This window comes from Mastomys coucha, unplaced genomic scaffold (genome assembly GCF_008632895.1).
Source record: "Mastomys coucha isolate ucsf_1 unplaced genomic scaffold, UCSF_Mcou_1 pScaffold23, whole genome shotgun sequence".
In the NCBI taxonomy this organism is placed as follows: Eukaryota; Metazoa; Chordata; class Mammalia; order Rodentia; family Muridae; genus Mastomys; species Mastomys coucha.
In genome coordinates, this window is record NW_022196906.1 from 67962710 (window position 1) to 67990115 (window position 27406).

General features: G+C 42.8%; 1 long non-coding RNA gene and 1 pseudogene across 1 annotated transcript in view; one reads left to right on the plus strand and one right to left on the minus strand.

The window, feature by feature from the left end:
- The window catches only part of LOC116072274, a 217839-nt gene that overhangs the window by 64378 nt on the left and 126055 nt on the right, over positions 1-27406 (plus strand). The window lies entirely within an intron of this gene.
- LOC116072273 lies at positions 3669-4153 on the minus strand (annotated as a pseudogene).

A 27406-nucleotide genomic window follows, 5' to 3' on the forward strand; every position in this document is an offset into this window, starting at 1 on the left:
AGAGAGATCAAAGACTTCATTGGCTTTCTGGCTGTGAGTAGCTGTAAATGAGCTACCTTATAACCAGCCCCCGTGTGTGTGTGTGTGTGTGTGTGTGTGTGTGTGTGTGTGTGTGTGTGTGTACATGTGTGCAGAGATCAGGGGTAGACACTTTTCTGTTGCTCTCCACTTTACTTTTTGATTTGAGGCCATGACTGAACTTAGAGCTCACTGGACAAGACTAGCCACCCAGCAAGCCCCAGGGAGTCTCCTCTCTCTGACTCCCCATGCTATAGGGTGTTGAGAGTTCATATAAATTTGCCAGTTTAGTGATCTCAGCCCCTCCCTGTAATCCTTTCTGGGTTCCTGCAGCCACCTCATCTTTGCAGGTTGGGCTTATCGTGTTCTGAAGCAGAGATGCTATGGTCTGACAGAAGCCCCGACATGGGGTCTACTATATCTTGGAAAATACCATACTGTGAGTCAGCCTTTTGTTAGGTTCTTGGCAAAATCTGTCTCTCCTGAAAAGGCCTCATAAAAGGGAGAAAAGTTTTTTTTTGGTTAGAAACATGTATTGTTAGATGTTGAAGGTATTGACGTTCCAGGAGCATGCCCACTGCGTGATAGTGGGTGGGTATTGATGACAATGCATGTTCTGATATTATAGGGCTAGCATATGCAAGCCAAAGGAGAATGAAATATGAAAAAATATTGAAATATCAGACACTTTTTTCAGGCATGTTTTCTGGAATGTTCTGTGTATGGGCACTATGATAAGAATTCCACAGTGTTGTGTCTCAGAGAATCCTGGAGGAGAATGAATATTGTAAGTGTAAAGCATCAGCAAATTACAAGATGGCGTCCCTTGGACTGGTCCCAGGGGGTGGCTGGAGAGGAGTGGAGGGAGCTGAAGTTCTTTCATCGTTATATTTAGATATGGTTTCTAAAGCTCACAGTCCTACAAACACTCAGCTTGCTAACAAGCTATGGTGGATCCAAAGAGAGTGTGAACTCAGATACAGGGAAGGATAAGGTCATCCCAGGTCTCCAGTGTTGGCCACTAAACTCCATTTCACAGGTTGTAAAACACAAGCAGAATATCATGAGTGTTCAATTTTTGTCAGTCTTAATAATGAAGCAGAAACCCAGTCATAAAAGTTTATAAGAATACTGTATTTTCTTTATGTTCTGGAATATTTGGGAATAGAAGGTGAAGAATCATGGGAGGTTATACCCAAGGGTCTGGTCAAACTTAAAATATAGAGGAAATGGGTCCTTTGGGGGACATTGATTGTGGGCATGTTAGCTACTTTTTTCATTGCTATGATCTCTAGACAGCCATATACTTAAGGTAGGCCCTTGGTGTAGAGCCAAACTCCTTCTAGTGCTTTCATCCCTGTCTCTCCAGACCTACTGTTCATCCTACTGCCTATGGGAGCCTCTCCTCCTACTTCACCTCCCTTCCCTGGGGACTCCACCCCTTATTTTGGACCCAGATGAGCTCTTTCCTACTGACCTTTTCATCCATTTCTTCTAGCCCATCTCTGCTGCTCTGTTAGCCTCTGATCATCAGAAACACTTCCTACCAGGGACCTGCAGTGGCCACACTGAAGTAGATGCAGGGAGGTGATTTTCACTATCCTTTCTGTCCCCCATTCCAGTCTCTCCAGACTTACTCATAGCCATTTAGCAGTCCACCTGCAGGAGCCCCTCCTCCTACTCAACCTCCTCTCTGGAGACTCCGACTCTTGGCAGAGACCCTGGTCCTTCTAGCTCTTTCTCATGACCCCCCTCTTAGCCTTTCCTCTCAGTCCATATCCATCTTATTGTGTCACCCACTGGGGTCTCAGAAGCATTATCAGGGACCTTGAAGCCACCACACTTGCCTAGGATCTCAAAGGGGCAACAGTAACCAAAGAATGGGATACCTGCCCAACAATGACAAGACCAAGCTATGCCAAGAAACACCTCAAACACTGTGACTCCAGATACCCAGATCCCAGTGGGCAAGCCGGGGATCTGAACTCAAGCCTTTATGCTTACTCAGCAGTCATGTTAAGTTCCCATTCTGGGCTTTCTCTTGTAGATCAGATCTCCTATTCTCTGTCATTGGGTCTACCTAGGACATTCAGTGCCAAAGGAACTTCCTGATGGGGAAGTAGTAATGCATCCACTAGAGAATTAATAAGCAAAACTTGCAGGAAACTCTTATATCTCAACATCAAGAAAACAACAAAGAACTAATGATCACGTTGCTATAAAATGGGTTAAAGACTTGAGGCTAAAGGGTATCAAGAGAGCCTGTGGCACAAAACTCTATGCCATCCATATTCTTTGCCTTTGAATTGTGATGTCTCTGGGAATCTTGTTTAGTTCTCTATATTCCTAAAGCACGCTGGTTACTGACAATAGGGAAGTGAACTTGTGTAGTCTCAGTGAGTGACACAGACAGTGTGACCCTTTGCCACATGGACATCTTTGTTCCTGCTATTGCCTGTGTGTTGGAATGGCTACCTGCAGCTCCCAGGCTGATCAGTTCTCTCTCCTCCTGGGAAAATTCATCATCTCTACCAGCAAATAAGTATCTGACAGAGCTGATTATGATTGGTTTGTGGTGAGAGATGTGTTGCCAAATGGTTTCTATGGTTTCAATGAGTGCTAATACAATGTTAGGTTTTAGAAAGATGATGGATTCATTAGGACAGAGAAGCTGTTCTTGTTATATGGGCTGCAGATGGGTAGCATTTAAGCACACCCATGGAAATACTTAATTTCAAGATTTCATTCCAACATGTTTTTTTTTTTTTTTAAATCATTTTTTTCCCTATTAGGGGCACAACTCAACTAAAGGTCAATTCTGACTTTTATTCATCTAGTACATAAAAAGATTCTCCCAAGTTTCAGTTGACTGTAACAAACACATCCTTGACAATGTCAGCTTCAGGGCCTGGGGAGGTGGTTCAGTTGGTCAAGAGCTTGCTCCACAAATATAAGAACCTGGGTTCAGGCTTCAGCACCCAGCATTATGGAGGCATTTGCCTGTAATCCCAATGCCAGTGAGGCAGAGACAAGGGGATTCTTGGGCTCACTGGGGAGCCACTCTGGCATAATCAGTGAACTCAGGTTCAGTGAGAGACTCTGTCCCAAAACATGAGGTGAAGAGTGATAGAGGAAGACACCCAACTAACCTCTTATGGGCATACACACACACACAATGTGTGTGTATGAGAGAAAGAGAGAGAGAGAGAGAGAGAGAGAGACAGAGAGAGAGAGAGAGAGAGAGAGAGAGACAGAGAGAGAGACAGAGAGAGAGACAGAGAGAGAGACAGAGAGACAGAGAGACAGAAATGGAGACAGAGACAGAGACAGAGACAGAGAGAGGCAGAGAGGAACAGGGGGGAGAACTAGAGTGTCAGTTGCCATTATTTCCTCAAAATCCTCCATCCAAGTGTATTGCCAGTTTCCCAATTGCCCAGCGGCAGTGAGCAGAGCCTGACATAAGCATTTACCACAAAGTGTGATTTGAAGGTTTTGAAATTTGAAGATGTTAATTTTTGGTCATCTAGAAAGAAAAGAATGGCACCTGCTGGAGAAATACACTAAAACTAAAGTTTATTTTCTACCCAGAAATCTTCCTCTTGAGGGTGATGAGAAAGGAAAGACTATTTTTTTTTTTTTTTTTTTTTTACTTAAGCAGTCTTTAATGAAAGCTGTGCACGAGATGTCTCTACTCCTGCATCTTCTCGATTGTTTCTTCCTTGTATTTGCCCTTCTCCTTTCCTACTTGTCAGGATTTGGCTTTCCTCTCCAGAATCTTCTTGCGGTCCTTGTCCAGCTTTAGCCTGGTGATAACCACCTTGCTGGGGTGGATGCCCACATGGACAGTTGTGCCATTAGCCTTCTCTCAGTGGACTCGTTCAATGTAGATGACGTATTTCTTCCTGTACACTTGGAGCACCTTGTCAATCTGCTGGCCTTTGTAGTGTCCTCGAACAACCTGAACTTCATCATCCTTTCGAATGGGCATAGACCGAACATTATACTTCTGTCTCAGCTCTTTAGAAAGAGGGGAGGACATGATCTTCCTCCGAATGTGAGAAGGTGCATTGAAATGCTGTTTGCGGTTCTTGCTTCGGTCAGAAGTCACGAAGGGATTGAACTTCATTTTGGCGGCTGCGGTGCCCCTGATGGCTGCAAAAGGAAAGAGGGGAAAGACTTTTATTACTAAGAACAAAGTCAGAATGTGGGGTATACCACAAGAATTCACTGAGACTGCCAAGGCAGAAAGACAGCTCAGTCGTAGATAGCCAAGCAGATACCGTGCAACACGAACAGTCCCTTACGATAAATGTCTGGTCCTCAAGTAAGAGGACTGGACGGCACCACCTGACTCTCATAGTTCATTTCCATACTTCACCAGGAAGGAGAAGTGGCCATCTGCCTTGGGTACTTAGCTTGAGTCAGAAGAGACAAACGGTGTGTTTGATAACAAGAGGTAGTTTTGCAATTTAAAGCAAAGAGCCCCTTGAATTAGGGTCCTGCTTCCAACAGAAGCTGAGATAAGGGCACCATTCTTCTTGATGTTCAATGCATAGTGTTATCTCCCAGACTCTTGAGAAAAACATTCATAGAATACACACAAGGCCAACAGGCAAAAAGCCAACTTGGCCTTCTAAAGTGTGAGTATGTGTGTGTGTGTGCACATAGATATGTATATATGTATAAATATAAATAAATATATACATTTATATATAAATAAGTATAAGTACATAAATATGCAAACATATGTATATATTTATAATAATTAAAAGCCTTCTAAGGTAAGTGCTCTGAGGAAGATGGAAGAAAATTCTTCCCTTCCCCTCTTTTGTCTCAAGGGTCTCTTGTGTCGCAAGCTGGCCTTAAACTCATTAGATAGCAGAGAATGTCCTTGAACTTCTGACCCTCCTGCCTTCAACTTCCAAGTGTTGAGGCTATAAGCACACATCACTGAGACCAGTTTATTTGGTTTATTCTGTATAAAATTCAAAGCTTCATGCATGCTGGGCAAGCACTGTACTAACTGAGCCACTTCTGCAGCTCTTAGGTACATATTCTTGGAAGGAGTAACTTCTTTTTTATCCAAGGTAGTTATTGCAAAATTTGAGGTTATATGGTTATTTTCCTCTGAGTTCTGATGTGCCCATCTTTATTTAACCAGCTCTTTATTTTCTGTTAGAGAAACTCCTCCCCAAAGATATTTCATGATTTCATGAGAGACTTCATGATTTCAAAGAGAGACTCATTTCGTATAGAAAGTTGTGGCTTTCTCAGCTTGCCCTGGCCAAATGAGACGTCCTGATTGATGATTTCCAGTGTCACTATGTAGATTGTGCATGTGAAGTTTATAATCTCTACCTAGGGTTTGCCTGTTCTCAATTTGCCTGTGGTTTTACATTTCTTCAATCAGTCAATCCTCTTTCCCCTCCTGAATGAGGCAGCATTATTCTGTGTGTGTGCTTGGAGCCCTGGAGACCAGAAGGCGGCACTGGATCTCCTGGAACTGGAGTTAAAATAGTTGTGGGTAACCATGTAGATGCTGGGAGCTGAACCCAGGTCCTCTGGAAGAGCAGCAAGAGCTCTTAACTTCTGAGCTATCTCTTTAGCACTGCTCCCCTACCTCTTTTCTTTTGAGGCTTAATAGAACAACCTGGAAGACAAGGAAACACAATATTTACATTAATAGCAGAAACAGGGCAATAAGCACATGCCAATCAACAAATAAGATACCGAAAGGGATCAATGTAGGTATGTTATAGGTACCAGGAACCAATAAAATTGGTAGTAAATTCATCAAAGGATAAGTTTTAAAACATAGCTTGTTTTAAAAGCCCTTTGCAATTGACCATTCTGTCTATAAATGCTCCTAAAATTGTCCACGAAACAGCTATGCATAGAGCTCTCAACTTGAGGGATGAAAAATAACATCGACTCTATCCAAGGGGTCGCATCCAGTTACTGGTTGTGGTTTGACTGGAAAGTCAATAGGCAGTTTTTACTTCTTCCTAGAGAAGGAGACTGGGGAAACATTCCCTGGGTTTATAAGTAAATTTTAGAAACACAAAACTCAAATTCTTCCTCTGGACCCTCGGTGGTCCTCAGACTATGGAGAGAGAGTTCTGTGTGGAGGATCCACCCAAAGCTCAGGAACTCAGAGATGCTGTAGAAGGAAAGCCCCACCCCCACCCTTCCTGGTCCCAGGGTGAGTGCAATGACTTCACTCCTCAAAATAATATGACTATTCATTCATTTATTTGTTTATTTTTGAGACAGGGTCTTATACCTGTAGTGCAGGATGTCCTATGCTATGCACCCTGGACTCAAACTTTCCACAGTCTTTTTACTTCATCCTCCCAAGTACTGGGATTATTGGCATATATCATTGTATCCAGCTCAGATGCTGATTTTAGAAAGCAGGCCAGCCAGTGGTAGTGCACGCCTTTAATCCCAGTACTTAGGAGGGAGAAGCAGGTGGATCTCTGTGAGTTCAAGGCCAGCCTGGTCTTCAGAGCACGTTTAGGACAGTCAGGGCTACACAGAGAAACCCTGTCTCAAAAAATAGCCAAAGCAAAATAAAACAAAACCCCAAACCCCACAAACAGATGAGATTAACTTTTTGTCTTGTCTTAGTAGTACGAATCTCCCTCTCTGGGGTGGGTATATTTTTCCTCTTATGGGTCCTCTGTGTGTCAAAGCTGTCACTTGTGTTCGTTGCTCTTGGCATCTCTATGGCTCAGTGTGTGGATCTGTTGGCTTCTACCCCTTGGGTGTTTTGCTGACACCTGGCTTGATCTTCTTTTTCTGAGAATCAGAGTGCATTATATACAGATACAACATATGGTTCCCTACACAGAGCACTGCCTTTTTAAGGAGATCGCCGAGTAGATACCCTTACACCGTCAGCTGCCAATCATCTTGAAATTCTCACATTTGGACAAAGTGTGAATTTATTTTAAAGTGGGCATATGCTAGCTGTTCAGTTAATTCATTTGTTAAGCAAACATTTGTCAAGCATCCCTCGCATTCCTAGGCACAGAAGATTACAGAAACTGACAAGGAACAAAGAGGGCTGAGTGTGAAATGGTGGAGGCCTGTGGGGACTGAAACAGGAATCCACCAGTGTAAATTCTCAGAAGACAGTAAAGTGGGGTGGCAGACTAGAGTGCTGGGGGCGGTGGCGTGGAAAGCATGTGGGTTGGACAATCTGCATAACTGGCTTTGAAGAAGTCAAGTTTTGAGCTAAGCCCAGGGAAGAAGCAGGTAGCCCTGGGGAGACTCGAGGACAATGTCAGGGTAAGAATTGTCCCTGATGGAGCCCGATGCCAGAGGAGCCACATATATAGGAGAGCGTATGTCAGGATGGCCGGTGCTAGTGAATGAGTGTGCAGAAGGAGATGGGATCTGAAAGGCTGTTCCCATGTGACCTTAACTGTAAGCCACTGAGAAGTACTGGCTCAGACTTGCTCAGACAGTAAGGACATATCTCACATAGGAATATGGAGTAGTGCAGGTTCCAGGGTTGGACAGACTTCGTAGTAGCTGAAGCTCATATCCTCCTAACTCCTGCTCTGTCATCTTTTGACCACATCTTTCATGGCCTCAGGTTGGCTGAGATTGATGTAGTATCTGTTAACGCATTAATGCAATGACCTCTGTGCCTTCTTTAATGGTAGTTAAGTCTTCAGATGTACTTTCAGATACCATTGGTAGCTGTGTTGTGAGTTTCTTCCTGGTAATGCTAAGGAACTAACTAACTAACTAACTAACTAACTAACTAACTAACTAACTAACTAAAACTAACTGACTTACTGGCTGTTACAGGACACCTGGAAAGAGTGAATATATCTCTTTCTAAACACAGCTTAGCTCCTGGAGAGAGATTTACAACTTGTCATGTGACCTTGTGGAGGAGACTTGGAGCTGAGACAGTAGGCAGGACCTCACCTTGGCCAGACTGCTTAATTATGCATATATCTTACCTTCTATTTAAATCTTATACTCATGCAAGGACCCTAGAGATGAACTTGGGACCCTAGAGATGAATGTGGTCACTCTTTTCCCAGCATGACCACATTAAACACATCTCCTTTTCCTGATTATCACTGTTAATTTGGCTTATTTAATTGACTTATTCTGGTTGGGTAGCTAAAACTGGGTTGTTGGGCCACAGGCTGTGATCTCCTCCCCAAGACAGGAAACATATCTTCTTACCATGTAGGGATGGGTTAACACATTCAGCTTTGCTTGGTAGTTCTTGACCTGTGGTACTGAGAATAGCGGTGTGTGTATTCCTTAGGACTCATTAGGAATGCAAGCCTGAAGCTATCAGGAACTCTGGGGGACCGAGTCCAGTTATCAGGTGTTTCAGAAGCCAGCCACATAAGTCTCATGCATACTAAAAAAGTCTTAAGTATATATTCAGTGTAAAAATAAGTCATAGGCTTTCAAGGTCTGTTCAGAATTATGATAATCCCTTAGCCTTCCTTGCAAATGTCTTCTTCCTGTGAGGAGTTGCATTCGGCTATGTCTCCTCAGGCTCCTCTTCAATAATCGCTTCTCAGATTTTCCTGCTTTGTGATTTTGACATTTTAAAGAACACTCACTGGACGGGTGCCATAGTGGCATTTCTCTAACATTAATTTCACGATTAGGATAGGATTTGCGGTTCTGTGAGGGAGAGCACAGATCTTTTTTTTGTTTGAGACAGGGTTTCTCTGTGTAGCCCTGGCTGTCCTGGAACTCACTCTGTATGTAGTCCAGGCTGGCCTCGAACTCAGAAATCCCCCTGCCTCTGCCTCCCAAGTGCTGGGATTAAAGGCATGTGCCACCACCACCAGGCGAGAGTACAGATCTTGAATGCTCTTTTCTTCAGGAGTGTGACTGTCACAGGATTCATGAGGTTCACCTTTGATCTCCTGGCCTGAATCCGGTGTGTAAGATTTCTAAGCAGGAGACCTATGTGGCATATTTGGAGTTTTTCTGCATGAAAAGTTGGTTTCCTCTCACTTATTAATTTGTGCAATATTGACTTACAAAAATGGACTTGCAGGTTTTAAACTTTAGGTTATAAAATCCAATTTTATTTTATTTTGTTGCTCAAATGATTTTAGCATTGGTCATTGGGAGTTCTAGCTGGCTCCTCTGTCCCTTTGGTCTACTAGATGTGTGTGTGTGTATATGGCACGTGTATGTATTGTGTATGTATGTATGTATGTATATGTGGTATGTGCATATGCATGTGCATCTATTTTGTGTGTATGTATTTATATATCTTGTCTGCATGTATTCTATGTATGTGTTATATGTATATATTTGTGTATGTTGTATGCATATGTATAGGTTGCATTTGTGTGTGTGCAAATGTATGTGTATGTATTTGTTGTGTGTATGTGTGGGTATATGCATGTATGTTGCATGTGCATATGTATATATATTGTGTGTGTTCATATGTCTGCATGTGTATAATGTATATGCTAATATATGTTGTATCTATATATGTTATATGTGTGTGTTAATTCTTCTTTCTTTATGGCACTACAAGATGCTCTAGGCTCATTTCTCCTATTTCCTGTTCCAGTCTTAGAATCATTCATTTGTCACTCAAGTTTGACAGATAACCAATTTACGTTTATAACCTGAAGAAAGGATATGTTGGAGTATTTGTGCCTTCTAGATTCTATTTAGATACCTAAAATCATGTATGTACGTATGTATGACCTGAGAGAGGAAGTGAGATTCTCGAGGGTAACAAAGAGGACTAAGTGGGGGTGGGGTGAGGATGAGAAATGATAGGGTGGAATGTGCTGAATTTGTAATATAGACTTATATGAAAATATCTCTGTGTAGCCCAATGCCATGTGCAACAGATATTAACAATGAAAACTAGAAAGTGCATTCCAGCGGAAGCTGTTAAGGCCACCATAGGGAAATAAGGACTGAGTGAAGGGTTAGATGTCATTCCATGTAATCAAATGCCATGTGCTGGAGACATACTCTTTTATCAACCTGTCTTTGATCTATTCACTGGTAGGATATACTGTAGGGTGAGCAAGGTTAAAACCCAAAGAGGTGATGTAGGAGCTGATGGCATCAGTGTAAAGATGGAGCCTTACCTTGAGACAGTTGCGATGCAAGCCCTGTAAATTGGCCAGCTTGTATCCCATAGCTGGGATCTGAAGTATCACACTGTAGACTGATGAATGGCAGGTAGGGTGAGATCAAGAGAGGAAGCAATAGCTGACCGAGTTTAGGAAACCCAGAGGCTCAGGCTTCAGGCAGACAACTAAGTGTTGTGTCTTGGATATATTAAGTTTGGACTTTCACATTAAGACACATAGTAGGACACTTTAAGTAGATACCTTCCTGGTTTGCTAATGGTCCTCTGTTTGAATCTGGGGCAAGCTTAGGGTTAGAGAGGTACATTTGGGAATGCTTGGCGTCTGGATGGTGTCTGGGTCTCTGTAATATTCCTCTCAAGAAAAGATTTTTTTAACTAAGTAGGTAAATAGGTGAAGAATAGCTGTCAGAAGTCAGATAGATTCAAGAAAGCAAGCCATGAAGGAATCACAGGGGGATTAGAAACAGGAGCCCAGCATCATGGCAGCTGGGAGAGAGAGAGCTCTGGGAAGGAGATGGCGGCAACTGTAGACTTCTGCAGGGACTAAGGAAGGCAGAGGCTGAAGACTGTCCCTTGACCATATGATTTTTTTTTCTCTTCACAGTTGAACATTATTCTGTTGTCTTTTTGGGGAGGGAGAATTTGGTAATTTTGACCAGAGTTATTTCTCTGTGATGGGGGAGGAAAGCAGGTTGGTTGTGTTTTGTAAATGTTAGCCATGACATGTGAGAATGGCAGTTGGAAACTCTTTAAATGAACTGATGTGGAAAAGATCTCATAGTAATGCTAAGGCAATGAGAGTAGCAGAAACATTTTCAGATGTGAAGTATTTGAACATACGTATATGCCAGTGGGAATGGGGCACTTGAGAGGCAATAAAATGATAATGTAGAGATGGAGATTATCATTCACACCGTGACAGGAAGGAGAATGGATTCTGAATAGAGGGCGGTTCTAAGAGCTGGAGAGAAAAGCCGGATGCCAGAGATAAACTCTAGCTTAATTCTTAAAATTGGATTTGGGCTTGTTCCAATTCTGATTCTTCAATACGAATCTGTCCTGGTGGACATTTGTTTTCCTTAAGTGTCGTTGACTGAAGGATGGATTGTTGAACAGATCTGGGGGAAAAAAAAGTGCAAGTAAAATGTACTTAAACTGAAAATCAGCCTGGCTCCTGAATTTGCAGGACTGAATTATAACAAACCAGCAGAAGCAGCATAAACAAGATGAGATACATCTGAAGAAAAGCAAGTGCCAGTTGTAATTGGTTTTCTGGAGGAGAGCGAGCTTGGATCAGTTTGAAAGACAGAGAAGGTAGAGAAAGGTTAATTGGAGATGGTTATTTATAGGTTTATGTCTCTTACATTGTATGTATGAAAATCATCACATTCTGGTGGGGTTTTTCAGAAACACGTTGACATTATCACCCTTGAAAACTTTCCCCATGACTCTCTAGGACAGGAGTGAGCCAGCTGCACTGACAACTTAGCCCGAGGGAAGAGAAGGAGCAGGGCAGTTATCCAACTGGTGTGGGGGACGCCCATTCCAGGCATGAGAGAAAGACATTACACCCCTTCCCCTGTGCCTGCCCAAAGCCTGAGCCGAAGCCTGAGCCTCTGCCACAAATCACTGGGATTTCTCTTAAGAGAATGAACGCTACTGTGTTAGGGAGGGTGTCAAAGAGAGAATTAGTAACTTGGGGTATTGGAGTTGTTCTGTTCTGAACAGTGTTGTTTTTCCTGCTCGAATATCAGCTTTGTCTCTCTTTATTTAGCTCTTAAAATATTTCAGTTTAAAAATTATTTATTATTTTAATGTTTAGTTATGGGATATTAATTGGGTTAAGGAAATTCATATATGTGTTCTGTATTCATTTCTCTCTTCAAATTATGTGTGTGTGTGTGTGTGTGTGTGTGTGCATGAGTGAAGTGCCCACAGAGGCCAGAAGAGAACATTGGATTCTGAAGTCTCTGTAGTTTGTGATGTAACAAACCTTGTAGGTATGTCCAATCTTTTGATATAGTGTCATGATGTCATCTACAAAATTCACACCCAACAACCATATATAGGATTACAGAAATGAAACCAAACCAAACCAAATAAAAAACAAAATTAAAACCAAAACCAACTCAACCAACCAACCAACCAAACAAACAAACAATAAAAACAAAGCAAAAACAAAGAGCATACACTTGCAAACATTCATATTGTTATAAGTGTTTTGGGCTTTGGTCTCATTGATTCTCAGTCATAAGTGGTTCAGGGCTGTGGGTTGGACACACCTCTGAGTAATTCTGGTGGATACATTCAATTCTGGAGGCGACCCCTGGCTCCCCAAATTTATTGTCTACTGCTCATTCTCCTATCCCCTTTCTCATTTAGAATTCATGCTTTTAGCCATTTTCTGGGAGAAAGAAATTAATGGCTATGCTATGACCTCACCTTTCCATTTGTTGGTATAGACAAAATCTTATACTGACATACCATACTGAAGGCGGTTTTGGATGAGGGGATATTGTTTAAATGTATGTGTTGGTCAGCTTCTCAGAGTAGAATGAATGTATGTGTGTGTGTGTGTGTGTGTGTGTGTGTGTGTGTGTGTATGTGTACAGCATAGAGACTTTTTCAAAAAAGATAACATGAAAATCAACAACATGTCATGTGTTAGTTCTTTCTCTTCTGCTATCCTAATATTGTTTGTGTTAATATCAAATTTGCAAAAAATGAGTTACATGGGCAGCACAGAGGGCAAAATTAATATTATGGTGTGAAAAATTATGGTATAAGGGAAACAATTCCTTGGAAGAAAAATATTATACAGTCACAATCAGTTTTCAGTGAGGTGTGTATGGGGGGGAACTGGACATAATGTTATATGGAAGGTTGTGGTATTGATTTACTTTTAGTTAGATAACATTAAGTTTTATATTTGTTATGGCAAGTAAAAACAGTAACTACCAATTAATGTGACTGACAGTGTCAGTGGCTTCTTACTGCCATAGATCTGGAAACTTTTCTGAAGTGAAAAAAAGTGAGTTTTGTGTCGACGAATGCTTATGCATATCTCTTGGCCTTGCTTGGATTCTGGATCTGTGTGGAGGGGCTCCTGTCTAGTTCTCCTGGTACTAAGTGTCAGATGATAATGTGTGTGATCAAGGAGGCAGAATGATGATGAGGGAATAGCAGATCATGAGACTTGTGCGGAAAAAATGGTCTTAGTGTGGTTTTAAAAAGCCGAAGTCACATTCTAAGGTCAGAGTACAGAGAAAATTTCCTCCAGGTTCTTAGGAAATCTTCCATCTCTTCTGTGCCACCAGGATCCTCAGGGAGTGGTGGTACTCTTTCCTAGGCCTGGATGCCTCAAGATGTTGTCTTGTTGCTCTCAGTGCTTTGGGATAGGGTCTCAGTCTGAGGTCACAGCTCTAGGATCCCTGGCTACACCTGAGGTACATTTTGTTCGAATCACAGATTTCACAAAAGGACAATATTACGTTTTATTACATTCATTTATATCGTGTGCATGTGTGTCTGTTTGTCTGCATACACGTGGATCTACCCATGTCATGGTGTGAGTAAGGAAGTCAGAGGACAGCTTAGAAAGTGGGTTCTCCAACAATATGAACTAGTACCCTCAGGGCTCCCAGGGACGAAACCACCAACCAAAGAGTACACATGGTGGGACTCATGGCTCCAGCAGCATATGTAGCAGAGGATGGCCAAGTCAGTCATCAATGGGAAGGTTCTATACCCCAGTGTAGTGGGAATGCCAGGGCCAGGAAGCAGAAAAAGGTGGGGGTGGTGAAAGGGGGGGGGGAGAGGGAACAGGGGTTTGTTTTTGTTTTTATTTTTATTTTATGTTATTTAAAATTTTTTTTTTCTGAGGGGAAACTGGGAAAGGAGATATTGTATGACATGTAAATAAAGAAAATATCTAATAAAAAAAAAAAAGAAAGTGGGTTCTCTTCTTTAGTCATGTAGGTTCTGGGGATTCAACTCAGGTAGCAGACTTGGCAGCAAGCGTCTTTATCTGCTGAGACGTCCTGCTAGCCTAAGTGCAATATTAAAAACAAATCCTCCTTCCTTCATGTAGGTGGCAGCGAGGAGATAGTAGGTCAGCAGACTCTCCAGAGGACATAGGCACGTGCTAGGGGATTTAATGGATTCACTTTAACCTATGAAACTGGTCACAATGTGGCTCCTGGGCCATCTTGGGCTGCTTGGGAGCAGAGTTGGGTGTTGATGTTTAGAACCAAGTGAGGGTTGCATAGAGAGGAGTGTGCAGTAGCAGCAGAGCCAAGGGACAGGCAAAATGGAGGAGGTACTGAGGTAGGGACAGAGGCAGCTGTGGTCTAGTTTCCTGCCTAGCTTTCCTAGGTCTCCATCATCTTCTTCTATTGCTGTGATAAAACACCGTGACTGAAACCAGCTTGCGGAGGAAAGGTATTTGGTTACACTTCTACATCACAGTAGTCAACAATGGAAACCAGGGCAGGAACCCAAACAGGGCAAGAACCTGGAAGTACGAGCTGATGTGGAGGTCATGGAGGAGTGCTGCTTACTGGCTTGACCCTCATGGCTAGCTCAGTCTGCTTTCTTTCTTTCTTTTTTTTTTTTATAAGAAATCTTATGAGGGGATTTTCTCAATTAAGATCCCCTCTTCCCAGATATGTCTAAGTTTATGTCAAGTTGACAAAGGCTAACCAACAGTTTCTATCAGGGTGTCCCACTGATGGGTAGGACCTGAAAGGCAGATTGATAAGGGAGCTGAGGGTGGGAAGAATAAAGATCTGACTCCCATGGGCAATGAGCAGCCAAGCAGAGGTCGCTGGGAGCTGGCACCACCTGCCCTTCTCTTTGTTTCTGCTCTAAGATTCTCCCTTCCTCCTTGGTTGTTAAGAGCAGGGAAGATACATTCGCTCATTGTAAGAGGCACAAGTGGTCCCTGGCTCTTACAACCTTTCACACCCTGGAGGTGGAACCCCCAGCATCTCTGTCTCCAGTCTACCCTATGGAGCTAGACTGCAGTATCACTTTCCCAGCAAGAATAAAATGGGATGAGGGGTAAGCTTTCAATATTCTAGGGAGAATGGGAGTAATGAAAGGCACAGATTCAGCTCAGAAGGAGCCACAAGCTGCTCAAGATGCGAACACATCACACCTTTATTAAATGCATCCATCATCGAGCTCCATGAGAATGGGCCTTCGTGACGTCAGCCTGCATGCTGCTAGATTTCTTGGGCATTTCAGCTTTATCTTATAGGAACTCAGAGACTCACTTTGCAATACACATATGGATGGATGCTGTACTCCATTAGTTGCAAAAGCAAAGTTCCTTCCTTCCCTTCTCTCTTCCTTTCTTCCTCCCTTCCTCCCTCCTTCCGTCCCTTCTTCCTTTTCTTTTCCCTCCTCCCTTTCTTTCTTTCTTTCTTTCTTTCTTTCTTTCTTTCTTTCTTTCTTTCTTTCTTTCTTTCTTATCTTTTCTTCCTTTTTGGTTTCGAGACAGGGTTTCTTCATGTAGCCCTGGCTGTCCTAGAACTTGCTCTGTAGACCATGCTGCCTTCGAACTCACAGAGATCTGCCTGCCTCTGCTTCCTGAGTTCTGGGATTAAAGGTTTCCCCCATCCCCAAGGTTCTTTCTTAATTAGGAACTCTTGAGAGATTGTTTTAATGTTTCATACAGAAAATTAGCGATTGTTATATCTTATCAAGTTGATAAACAGAGTTCAGCCTCTTTGCCTGGCATGCTAATAAAATGCTGATGCTGTTGTTCTACTGAACAGCGTAGGCTAATCAGCCCGCTTTGGGCATTGGTCTTCATTTGGAACCTCTCTCGTCATATTTACTGCCAAGCTACACTTTCTTCCCTTGTTATGTAGGGATATCTTCAATGCAACCAACACCTATCAATGTAACAAACCCACTAATTAGGGAGAGCTACTAACCTGAAAACCCTTGTTTGTAATGGATCTTTGCTGCTTTATCGTGCTTGCTATTTCATTCTTTGAGTGACAGTCTCAGAATTCCGTGGGTGAGAACAATAAACATTCAGCTCTCAGGAAACAACAGATGGCGCTTCTCTCTTTCAACAGTTAGAACAGTTTTTGGTCTCTGAGAACCTATAGTATAGGCAAGGTCTTCTCATCATTATGAATTTCTAAGATGATTTACAAAAGGCATGATCATGTGTTACCACATCACATGATCATATGTTACCACATCACATGATCATATATTACCACATCACATGATCATATGTTACCACATCACATGATCATGTGTTACCACATCACATGATCATATGTTACCGTACCACATCACAACCTTGTGTATTGGCAACAGAAATTGGACTTTAAGTTTGTGGTTGATATACTTATTTTTGGCACTACTGACAGGAAAGCCAGAACTGGCATATACCCAGGATGCTGTCAGGGACCAATTCTGCTTCTGTCATTTGTCTCCATTTTGGAGGGGGAAAGATGGCTCCTTCCCCTTCGGCTTAAAATAAAAACAAAACCCAAGACTTTTCCAAGTCTGTTTACAGTGTTGGAGATTAACCTAAGGATGTCCTGCAAACCCACCAATGAAGTGAGCTCTCAGTCTCTCCTTTTGGCTTTGAACCTCCCAGGCAGGAAGGAGAGGCCTATGCTGACTTTTCTGCAATGTGATTGGAACAAATAAACACAAGAAGTCTACTTTTGTCGAAAGATTGGAAGCGTTATAGCTTCTCATTTAAAACTGGCAAAAGTCAGGCCAGGAATGTAGGTTAGCTGGTAGAGCGCTTGTCTAGTGTGAATGAAGCCCAGAGTCTGATCCCCAGCACTATATAAACCAGGTGTAGTGGTGTACAACTTTGCAGCCCCTCACCAAGGATACAGAGGCAAGAAGATCAGAAGTTCAAGGTCATCCTGGGCTATCTAGTAAGATCCATGACAGCTTAGGCTACATGGAACCCTGTCTCAAATCCAACCAACCAACCAACCAACCAAAAAACCAAACCAAACAACAACAACAAAAAAAAACCAATCCATATTCTGGAACAAACCAAACCAACCAAATAAAAAACCTCATTGATTTTCCAGCAAGCACTATAAAAGAAATAAGATCTTTGAGGTTTAATTTATAATTTTCAGTCTCACTCTCACTTGAAGCTATATGTTTTACTTGAGTTAAAGGTTTTTTCTTTCTTACTTCACTCATGGGCTGAGTTTTGGCATCTCAGTTGACTCTTGTCCCTCCTCAGCCTTGAGCTCAGCTGGCCCTTCCATAGAGCAACATCTGCATGGTGTGGTCTCCTTCACCTCTGCCAAGTTTGCTGGTGTAGTGAAAGGGCTTAACACAGCTCTTGGACTCAGTCCAGGGAACCACAGTCTTTGGGCTAGGTACTTAGAAAATGTATTTTTAATAAGCTGGAAAAGTAAATGCCATGGCCATTAAACTTTCAGAACCACTGTCTTAGAGAGTCATTTTGCATGGAAAACAAATTTGTTCTCTCAGTTGAGGCTCCTTCCAGGTCAATAGTACTCCCGGAGAAATGAAGCAAGTGTCTCATCCTGTATTACAACAAAGTGCTTCCCTAGCAAGGTCCCATCCTGTGTTATAGCAGAAGACTTCCCTAGTAAGCGGTCCCACACTGTGTTAGGGGAAAGGGGCTCCCTAGAAGAGGTCCATCCTGTGGTACACCAAAGAACTTCCTTACCAAAGGGCCTCCTTTCTGTCCTTTGGAAAGTGGTTTTGTATCTCCTGGAAGCTTCTAGAACAGTGGTTCTCAACCTTCCTAATGCTATGATCTCCAACCATAAAATTATTTTCATATTTTCATTGTTACTTCATAACTGTAATTTTGCTACTGTTAAGCAACAAAATGTAATGTAATGTTTCCTGAGATGGTCTTAGGTGACCCTTTAAAAGGGTTGTTAGACCCCCCAAAGGGGTCACGACCCACAGGTTGAGAACAATAGCCCTAGACTGATTTATGTTAGCAAATGTGGTTAGTGGGACTGTTTTGCTTTTGAGGTGATACAATGTATAGTTGTGGGTGAGGTTAAAATGTTTAGAGCCTCAAACAGTTGTTATAAGGACCTAGAGCTACTACACGCAAAGCCTGGGACCTGGGTGTTTAACTCACCTAGATCTGGGTAGATGCTATAACAAAAAGGAAATGCTAAGGTGCTGGTAAGTTGGTATTTGAAAGAGCGTGATGCTCCCACAGGTCAGATGTTTGATTCCCAATGCAATACCCAACTGCAAACGGCTCCAGCTCTACGGATCCAATGCCCTCTTCTGGCCTCTGTGAACACCTGCACACATGTGCTCATACACACACACACACACACACACACACACACACACACACATGCATACACACACATGCATACACACACACGCATACACATGCTCACACACACATACCCACCCAGACCCACACATGCCCCCACACACGCATTTGCACATACACACATACACTTACATACACGTGCCCACACAGATGCACATACAGACATGGACACACATGCATACATACACACACATGCACCTACAGGCACATAGACACACACATGCACACATAGGCACATAACACAAATAAAAATTAAAAATAAATATAAAAAAGAGACACAAAGCTTTATTATATGGGCAGGAGGAAAGGGAAGGGGGGGATGAGTTTAAGGGCTAGAAGTGGGAGCACAAAGAGTTAGCAACTGACTAGATGGGAGAGCCAGAGGGAACGTGGCTAAGGTAGGAGAGTTTTTTGAGCTCTGCTCTGTTCCTCAGGAGACTTTGTATGAAAGCCAAAGCCTTCCCTCAGGTGACATCACTCCCCACAAATTGAGCAGCACCTCTCTGCTTCACGACTTTGTGGCTGTAAGGTCAGTAAGTGGCTCTCACAGACTTGTTTTCCGCTACTCCCCATCCAGTTGGGATTTCGCTCAGTACTACCTCACTACCCTTGCTGACTGCAGAAATGACCTACCTACACTTAAGAACACCTCTGACCTTAGATGCGGTGATGATCGATTGTTGTCCACCTGGTTCAAACCTAGATGTATCTTGGCAGAGGGAATCTCAGCTGAGAAACTGCCCCCACCAGATTGTCCAGTGGGCATGTCGGGGAGGCGTATTCTTGATTAATGATTGATGGGGGTGTCACCTGGACAAGTGGTCCTGGGGGGTATAGGAAAGCCTGCTGAGCAAGCCAGTGAGCAGTGTCCTCCATGGTTCCTTTCTCTGCTCTTGTTTGAGTTGTTTCCCACTTCACTTCCTGCAATGATGGATCACAATGAGGCATGTAAGTCAAACAAACCCTTTCCTCCTCAAGTTGTTTTGGTCACGGTGTTTATCGCAGCAATAGGATGCAAACTAAGACAGATGCCTTGGAGCCTCTAAACTCTGTCCCCTCGCTGAAAAACTACCCTTGTGGATTTGCCTTCTCTCTTGAATTCTGCCGACATTTCTAGCTACGTCTGGATCTTGCCAGCTTCCCTTTCACCAAAAGCTTCCAAATGTGATAGCATCACTCAGCATCCTGCCACTTCCCCTCTTCTCCTGTCTCCTCCTTACTTAAAACCACGTATTTCTGAAGCTTATAGACTAGTGTGGAGCCAGAGCTCAGTGCTACAATAGATGTCTCCAACACACCAAGAACAGACTTCATGACCTTGACCGTGTCAGGTAACCCTGGAAGAGGTTCTTGGCTGATGAATAAAGATAAGATGTTTACGATCACACCTGACGCAGCCACTTGCCAAGGCATCTGTCGTCATCCATCACTGGGCTGAGAATGGAATTAGATATAAAACCACTCAGTGTACCCTGAGCTGGAAGGTTCCGGCTGCCAAGAAGTGGTGGCAAGATGACAGGATTGGAAACAAAGGTGCCTTTGGGAGTTAGACCTAGAATAGATAGATGACTTCAGAAGTGTAGAGACAGTCTCTCCATGAGACACAGCAGATCCAGGGAAGGCTGGGATTACATCCCCCCTCCCTCAGATGTCCTGGGGGATCAATGGCTCAAGTAGGCAGTTGTGCTCCTCTCTCTAAGAGGCATATCCAGAGCTTTGAGCTCTTCCCCTAATAGGTAGACCCACAACGCTGTGTTCCTTTTGTACTCTTGTAAAAAATATCCATTGCCTGTACTAAAGTTTGAAGTGGATCGTTAAGTGTCTTCTATTAGTTTGATAACTTTAGATCTGGAATTTAGGTGTGGAATACATTTTAAGTCTTTAAAAATGTATTCACTTGTGTGTGCGTGTGTGTGTGTGTGTGTGTGTGTGTGTGTGTGTGTGTGTGTGAGAGAGAGAGAGAGAGAGAGAGAGAGAGAGAGAGGAGAGAGGAGAGAGAAAGAGGAGTACAGAGCTGACAGGCTAAAAGAGGGCATCAAATCTCCTGAAACTGGAGTTACAGGAGGTTGTGTACCACCATACGTGTGCTAGGAACCCAGCCTGGGTTCTCTGCAAGAGCAGCTAGTGTGCTTAACCTCTTAGCTATCTCTTTAGCCCCTTGAGTTAATGTTTGTCTGCTTTTTAATGGAGTGGAAGATAGGGTCAAATTTCTTTCTTGTCATAAGAATATTTAGTTTTCCTGGCAGTGAATAGTGAAGAGATTGTCCTTTATTTAATATAGGTTTTTGGCAAGTTGGTTGAAAGTGAGTTGGCTATAATGTTATTTCTGGAGATTTATTTTCCCCTATTGTGACCTTTGAAGTTGAAAATTACAAGACCTTGCTGAAAGAAACTGAGGAGGCCACCCAAAAATGGAAGTGCCTCCTGGACCCACAGACGGAAGGATAACTGTTGTTAAGACCACAGCGTTTCCTGTCAAAAGTTTATTTCCGTTTACTCCCTAGAATGATTTTCCATGAGCTGTCGTAGATTGTGTTGTTGTTCTAAAAATAAGGCAAGATATAAACAAATGGATTAACCTATATACGAACTAGGAAAGTTGCAGATGTGTGGGCATGGAGCCTCTTGCTGTTTTTCCAGTTATACTTGCTAGCTTGGACTAGGACGCTCACTCCTCCCCAGTCCCTGCAGCCACTTTCAAGGGCAGTCTTTTGCTCTGGGCTCCAGGCTACATTCCCTTTGTGTATATTTTTATTTTATGTTTTGGATGGTGTGCCTGCATGCGTGAATGTGAACCATGTGAATGCAGTGCCTGTCAAGGCCACAGTAGTTCATCATACCTTCTAGGACTGGAATTCCAGTTGTAAGCCACCACGGACAGACGTGCTGGGAATTGAACCCAGGTCCTTTGGAAGAGCCACAGTTGTTTCTTTATTTTATTTTATTTTATTTTATTTTTTTTGAACAGGGTTTCTCTGTATAGTCCTGGTTGTCATGGAACTCACTCTGTAGACCAGGCTGGCCTCGAACTCAGAAATCTACCTGCCTTTGCTTCCCAAGTGCTGGGATTAAAGGCGTGCGCCACCACCACCTGGCTGCCATTGTTTCTTCACAACTGGGCTGTCTCTCTGGCCCTGTGGAGAACATTTTTAGGAGTCATAAATGTAATGCACTGTTCCTCATTGCTTGATCTCTTCAGACATTTAAATGCTGTGAGTAGCCTTGCTTCTGCTATGTGTATTGACTCTTGATGGGTAGCAGCTTCGAAGTATACTCAGGAATCATGTAGGGGAGGTTACCAGGAAGTTGGGGGTGAAAGGTACAATGAAAGTTTTGAATCAAGCATATCTTCTTGTCTGCTGTGGAATTTTCCAGGACTTCTCTGAATAATGTTATCTCCCTGACTTTCTACTTATGTTAATCTGTTTTTATAGTACAAATTTCTCTTTGCTTCCATTTTCAAAATTAGTTACAAGGAGGCTCTGAGTCACTAGGAGGCAAGGAAATTAAAATTCTTCATGGGGTACAAAGTGTTCCGTATCACAAAAATTACAGAGTCACCTCTGGGGGGATGGCTCAGTCAGTAAAGTGTTTACCTTCGTATACGTTAGGGTCCATGTTCAAGCACCAGAACCTGTGTGAAAGTCAGATGCATGGTGTATGTATGCATCCCATGTGAGGGACAGAGAGACAGGCAGATTCCTGGGGTTCATTGGCTAGTGGCTGAGTCTGTGTGCCCCAGTTCCTAATGAGATATCTTGTCTCAAGAAAAACATTGGATGGCACCTGAGGAATGACATCCAGGGCTATCCTCTTCTGCCACATGTATGTACATGTGGCTGCACACACATAAATTCACAGGCCCACACACAACTGTAGATTCAGAATATAGACCGAGTCGAGTCAAACATGCGTCAAACTTTATGAATAAGTAAACTGAGGCACACTGCATTGTAACAAAGCTGGCTAGGGATGGGGAACTTGGAGGTGGTATTTGCTTTGAGTCTCCCCTTCCTCACGTGCACATCCTTACGGGAACCAGTTACCTGTACAGTGACAGCATCAGAGGCCACCTCATGGGATAGTTTGAGGAGTCAACAAAATTCCGTGACGAGTTTGTCGGTGACAATTTCTGTATGAGTACGAAGCATTGTTCTTATGACTTGGTCATGCATATGAGTGCTCACAAGAGAAACCTAAAGATACCCTGGCATGTGGGAGGTAGCCTTGTAGGTGTCTGTGACTATCAACCCAGAGCCAGAAATAGCAGTGGGGCTCCATGGAGTTGCTTAGCAATGCAAATGGATGTGGGATGAGAGCAGAGGAGAGGCTGTTTACTTGGAGGGAAGCTGCACCCTGGCCAGCTTTCTAACATCATCTGCAGTGGTGTGAGCTATGCACTCCCCATTTTATGTTTGGAATACCCACCGGCAGTGAGCCACCTCTGAAGATACCATTCATCCCCTGCCCCCACGGGGGTACGGCTTTGAGAGATTGCTTTCTTTCCTGAAGGATATGGCATCGATCGCAACATGGAACCCCAGCGTGACACACACTTCACTCAGGAGCATGAGTGAATGCGTGTCAACATGAGGGAGAATGAACAGTTACAGAAATGTCTGTGCTGGTTACATGAATGTGTTGGTTTGTCTTGCAGTCATATGCCGTAATTACCTTGCAAATTTGACAGATGTAAAAGCAGAGGGAGAAAAATTGACTTGTCAAATTATAGGCATATTGGGAGCAGAACACTGCCTTTTCCTCTCCACTAAATCCCCAAGGAGCAGCCAGCGTGGTTCCACAGGCTAGGGTGGCAGGTGAGTGTGTGAACGAACGAACGGCTTCGGCAAATCAATCCTGAATTGAAGTTAGAGGATTTTAGAGAACAGCTAGGGAGGCAAGCTTTTTAAACAGACTGGATTCTGAGGAGCTTCTACTGTCTTTGCTGCCATGTTCGATCATCCCGCAGATTGCAGCAGCGGATTGGCGTGCAAGCAAGCACCTTGGATAAGGAACTCTCCTGCTGTTCACATGCAAGGTCCTAGGGGCAATGTGTAAGAAAGCCTGCTGAGCAAGCCATTGAGCAGGATTTCCCATGGTTCCTTTCTCTGCTCCTGTTGAGTTCCTGCCTGGGATTCCTGCAATGATGGATTACAATGAGGCATGTAAGCCAAACAAGCCCTTCCCCCCAACCCCCAAGTTGTTTTGGTCCTGGTGTTTATTTATCACAGCAACAGGATGCAAACTAAGACAGATGCCTTGGAGCCTCTAAACTCTGTCCCCTCGCTGAAAAACTACCCTTGTGGATTTGCCTTCTCTCTTGAATTCTGCCGACATTTCTAGCTACGTCTGGATCTTGCCAGCTTCCCTCCCGAACAGCAGTCAGCATCCCACCATTTTCTGTCTTCCTCTGTCTCCTCCTTAAGATCATCTATTTCAGTCTGGAGAGATGGCTCAGTGGTTAGAGCATTGACTGCTCTTCCAAAGGTCCTGAGCTCAAATCCAAGCAACCACATGGTGGCTCACAACCATCTATATAATGAGATCTGATGCCCTCTTCTGGTGTGTTGGAAGACAGCTATAGTGTACTTATAATAAATAAATGAATAAATAAATAAATATTTAAGAAAAAAATCATCTATTTCTAAGCCACCATACCTGACTCTATCTTAGTCTTTGAGTTGAAAGCCTCTCACTGAATCTAGAGTTGGTGGATTGGCAGGGAGCTCCAGGGATTTTCATGTCACCACAGCTCCAGCAGTTGGGGTTACAACTGTGTGTCACCAGGTTACCAGGCCTGGTTCACATGGCTTCTAGGAACTCAGTTCAGGTCATCGTACTTGTGTGCTGGACTTTTTACATGGAGCTATCTCCGCAGCCTCAGAGACCAGTCTTAACAATCGGGGAATGCAGTTAACACAGAGTAAAGGGCCAGGAATGGTTGGCTACAATCCATTTTGGTTTGCTGTGTGTGCTTAAAATAGCACAGGCCTAATCTTTATATATATATGATGAGAATGCTGTAATGTAACCTATTGTTGGTTTTTAACATTTTTACTTTTAATTCTTGGTGTCTCTGAATCTATCTCTGTCTCTGTCTTTCTCTCTCTCTCTCCTCTCTCTCTCTCTCTCTCTCTCTCTCTCTCTCTCTCTCTCTCTGTGTGTGTGTGTGTGTGTTTGTGTGTATTTGCACATGACTGCAAGTGCCTTGGAGGCCAGAAAGGGGTGGAAGAACCAGATGTTTTTGTTTTGTGCTAAAACCCAAATCAGATTAACAAAGAGGAGGCAGCCTTTCTCTCTCTGCACTGAGTTCCAAACAACAGAGGAAATGGTTAAAATGATACAGCTGAGACAAATGGCTTTCAGAGACCCTTGTGGAGGGAGGATATTAATGGTTAGGTAGCTACCTGCTGGGGTTTTATTAGAAATAAACTTTTCACGTGCTATGAGTTCCAAGGCATACAGGAGATCCTGCCAATTTACAGAGGATGGCCCAGCCTCAGCTACTCTATGGCTGTTATGGCTGAGAGCTCAGTAGCTTTAAACAGTTATTTATTCTCTCCTGAATCTGAAGATTTTTATTTATTTATTTTTTTATGTTTTAAAGATTTATTTATTTGTTATATGTAAGTACACTGTAGCTATTTTCAGACACCAGAAGAGGGCCTCAGATCTTATTATGGATGGTTGTGAGCCACCATGTGGTTGCTGGGATTTGAACTCAGGACTTCTGGAAGAGCAGTCAGTGCTCTAAATCGCTGAGCCAACTCTCCAGCCCTGATCTGAAGACTTTTAAAATCAGGCTGTCAGCAGGATCACATTCTTTCTAAAGGCCCTCCAGCCTGTCATGTTGGGAGACAATACAGTCCAGAATAGCTGGTAAAAGAGTGTGAAAGATCATTTCTTCCATATGACCTTTAAGGGAGAGCACCCTTCACCCAAAAACATGTAGTTTTGAAAAAAAAAGTCAATAAAAAGGCAGGGAGATCCACTAGGCTAAGGCTGCTGGATGCTAGCATGTACTTGGAACTCTGTCTAACCTTCACTGTACTGCCGTGCTTTACAAAACAAAACAACATAAAAAACCACTCCAGTTATATTATCTATTAGATTGTTTTGTATTTGAAACCATCCTGCCAAGCTATCCCAAGTTTGCTCTTTTGGAGGACCATACCCATTTAGGATATCACAGGCTTCTGGAAGTAAAATTTTCATTTCTAATTTAGTGTGTTTTAAAAGTTGATTTATAAATGCCACTTGGAAAACTGGAAGGTAGTGTACCATTTACTCTGGAATGAGCTTGAATAACAGGAGCTCTGGGGGAGTTTGGCTCACACCAACACCTTAGCTCCAAATGTCTTCTGGCCTTGTGACACTAAAGAGATCATTCATCATGATCAGACCCACAGGACTCTAAAAGGAGCTGGGGATTTCTTTTTTCAGTTGTATTTTCTCAGGTGGAGTGACAGATTCAACTGGATGTGTAAGGAATATTTATTTGTCTGTCTCTCCTAATTGACAGGAAGGGCATTAGGCACCAAGAACAAAGGGCGACAAAATCTCATTGGTGTTTGCCCTCGTGGAATAGATAGGAGCCAGGACTGAGCAAGACAGTTTCCGGATATAAAGGCCATAAAGCTTATCAGGGCACTGCTGTTCTCCTTAACTTATGCACACCTGAATGGTTTAGATTGATTCATCTATCCATCTATCTATCTATCTATCTATCTATCTATCATCTGTCTACCTACCTACTTGTAGTTTGTATGTATTTATGTATGTATGCATCTATATCTATATCTATATATATGTATGTATGTATGTATCTACCCCTAGTATCTATGTATGTATCTATCACCTATGTATGTATGTATGTATGTATGTATTGTTTATGCATTTTACTTACTTTTACTATTATGAAATCAATCAATAACTTACCTGCCACCTATCTCACATTTCATCTATCTTGTTAATCATCTATCATCTTTCTTTCTTTTTTTTGAAAAGTAAAACAATAAGAAAATTTCAATTTATTGACTTTTTTTTGCCAGATTTTATATATATATATATATATATATACACATATATATTAGATATTTTCTTTATTTACATGTAAATTTCTCCTTTCCCAGTTTCCCCTCTAAAAAACAAACAAACAAACACAACAAGAACAAACCCCTGTTGCCTCCCCCCTCCCCATGCCTGCCACCCCACCCTCTCCCACTTATTGGTCCTGGCATTCCCCTACACTGGGCACAGAACCTTCACAGGGCTGAGGTCCTCTCCTCCCATTGATGATCGAATTTGCAATCCTCTACTATACACATGCTGCCAGAACAATCAGACCTACCATGTGCAGTCCTTGGTTGGTGATTGAGACCCTGGGAGCTCTGAGGGTACTAGTTAGTTCATATTGTTGTTCCGTCCTAAGGGGCTGCAAACCCTCAGCTCCATAGGTCCTTTCTCTAATTCCTTCACTGGGGATCCTGTACTCAGTTCAATGGATGGCTGTGTGCCTCTACATCTGTATTAGTCAGGTACTGTCAGAACCTCTCAGGAGATAGCTATATTTAGGCTGGCTTGTCTTTCCTTCAGTCTCTGCAACTCCTTCCAGGGGTATTTGGTTCCCCCTTTAAGAAGGAATGAAATGTCTACCTTTTGGTCTTCCTTCCTCTTGAGTTTCTTATGGTTTGTGGGTTGTTCTTCCTGTCTTCCAAACTTCTGGGCTAATAACCACTTACCAGAGAGTGCATACCATGTGTGTTCTTTTGTGATTGGGTTACCTCACTCAGGATGATATTCTCCAGATCCATCCATTTCCCTAAGAATTTCATAAATTCATCATTTTCAATAGCTGAGTAGTACTCTATTGTGTAGATGTACCAAAATTTCTGTATCCACTCCTCTGTTGAGGGACATCTGGGTTGTTTCCAGGT